Here is a 2,618-nt window from a genome sequence, read left to right on the forward strand (position 1 = left end):
TAACCAAGTACAACAAGTGAAATCCAGTCAGTGAAATGCTTTTTCCTTAATGAGCCGAGCGCACCAAGCAGCAAGGGACACTTAGCTGCTGGTACGCAGGGAGCCCACAAGGCCGGCAGCCATCTTCATCGGTGCCATCACAATAGGGTCTGCTCTCCCTCGCTCCACCTTTCCCGCACTTCTGCCCGACAATCTTCAGCCCCCGTGGTAATAATAATCGCCGAGAGCAAATCTTTAATGTCTGCGTGTCTGCTCCACACAGCTTGCCTGCACATTACCCCTGGCTGTCCAACTTGGCGTCCTGGTAACCGAGTTCCTCTCCGGCTCTCGCTCCTTCAAACTGTCCGCTCCAGCTCTCGCTCCTTCAAACTGTCTTCTCTCCAGCTCTCGCTCCTTCAAACTGTCCTCTCTCCAGCTCTCGCTCCTTCAAACTGTCCTCTCCAGCTCTCGCTCCTTCAAACTGTCCTCTCTCCAGCTCTCACTCCTTCAAACTGTCCTCTGCAGCTCTCGCTCCTTCAACCTGCTCTCTCCAGCTCTCGCTCCTTCAAACTGTCCTCTCTCCAAGTCTCGCTCCTTCAAACTGTCCTATCTCCAGCTCTCGCTCCTTCAAACTGTCCTCTCTCCAGCTCTCGCTCCTTCAATCTGTCCTCTCCAGCTCTCGCTGCTTCAAACTGTCCTCTCCAGCTCTCACTCCTTCAAACTGCTCTCTCCAGCTCTCGCTCCTTCAAACTGATCTCTCCAGCTCTCTTTACAGAGAGCCATAGAGATGTCAGCAAACCAATTTCACTGAGCAGAATCTGGAAACTCTAATGTAATAAAGGGGGAAATGCTGTTTCAAAAATTCCTTTAAAATCATAATCAGTCCAACCAGGTGACCATGGACGCCAAACAAGGTAAGGGCTTAATATTGACAGGCTTGAAGAAACATAATATTTTTCTGGGAATACTTATTGCGAAAGGTTTCTGTAAAAACGGATTTATATGGAAGATATAGTAGTGAGGCGTTCATAGACACAGCTTCAGAAGTAACTTCAATCACAAGGAGCATGTTTGATCAATTGGTCAAGGCTATTGATCAAAATAATAATTTCTTGATCTGGATATGATAGATTATGGAGGGAATTCCCAAAAGCCACGTGTAAAATCCTGGATTAAATTTAAAGCAGGGAACGTGTCTGCCTCTCACCTTGAGTATGAATGTGTGGAGATGAGTTCTTGAGAGGCAATGATTTGCTACAGTGACTTTCTACAGCAATGGGTTATTTCCATGAAGTGCATTGGTGCCAAGTAAAATAGCTCAGGGCCACAGAGAAAATATCTCCAAGATCGTGAGAAAACGAAAGTAACTCGTGAGAAAAATGGAGAAACTGATGAGAAAACAGCAGCACCTTGTGAGCAAAAAGGGAGACACCTGTTTTACTGAAAGAGAAAATTCAAAGTTGAAACTGATCTGTGTTCGTTCTGTAGAGCTCCAAAAAGCCCAATGTATCAATGCTGAGAGAATCAGATTATTAGAATCTTGCTGAGATTGAACTGATTATGTTCCTATATAAAAGGAAAGAGTTGTTAATAGTGAGCTGGAACCTAACGGGTTAAAATGTCCGCTATAGCAGCATTTCCCCACATCTACAATATATGTTACCTGCTGTGTCTGTGTATAATAAGACACAGACTGCGGAGAACGGTACAACAGGTGTTTCCTCAACGTGGCTCACAGTGGAACTGATCCGTACAGATTACTACTCAGGCCTATATACAGGTGTGGTCACTGCCGGTACTGCAGTATACATGAGCTGTAAAAGATAGTTCCCCACTTAAAGGTATATACATTACAACTCCTCCCCTTTTAGATTAACAGTACCATAACACTCATTTAACAATTAAATATCAAACTAATTACAATTAACACTTTTAACATGCAACATTAGCTGAAAATAGTCTATTTATACATTCAGTCTTTGGGGAGGCTTCCTGATCCTTTCTGGATAGCGCCTTTCTCGAGTGTCTTGCTCTTGGTGCGGAGGCGATTCTGGCCCCCTGTCGTCGGTTGGTTCATCAGCTTTCGATGCTACTGTTTCTGGGGTAGATGTGACCTGTACGTCGAGTTCATCACCAGGTACGTATGGGCGAGGCATGGGGTTGAATTGTTCCTGTGACACTAGGATCTGGTCAGCATGGCGTCTCATGATGCTCTCCCCAATGTCCACTGTGTACATTAGTGGGCCCTGCCGTGTGCATATCGTTTCTAGCTGCCATTTTTCTTTTCGGTAGTCGTGGGCCAAGACTGGTTGCCCTACATTGAAGCTCCTTGTTGGCTTCTCATGGATGTGCTGGAATTGCTTACTCTCAATATCTCTTCGTACGTTTGGTCTGAGCAAACCCAGGCGAGATCTTAACCTTCGGTTAAAGAACATCATGGCTGGGGCCTGGTTGGTGACTGCATGTGTCGCATTCCGGTAGGTGAACAGGAAATTGTCCACCTTGTGCTGCAGCGGAATGTTGTCATTGTGCATAGCCTTTATTGCCTTCTTAAAGGTTTGTACGAACCTCTCAGCCAATCCATTTGTGGCTGGATGATACGGGGCGGATGTGTAATGCCTTACCCCATTCTTTTTCAA

Source organism: Somniosus microcephalus, unplaced genomic scaffold (assembly GCF_052327205.1).
Source record: "Somniosus microcephalus isolate GS21.2 unplaced genomic scaffold, FLI_Smic_1.0 unresolved_chr5, whole genome shotgun sequence".
NCBI classification, from domain to species: domain Eukaryota; kingdom Metazoa; phylum Chordata; class Chondrichthyes; order Squaliformes; family Somniosidae; genus Somniosus; species Somniosus microcephalus.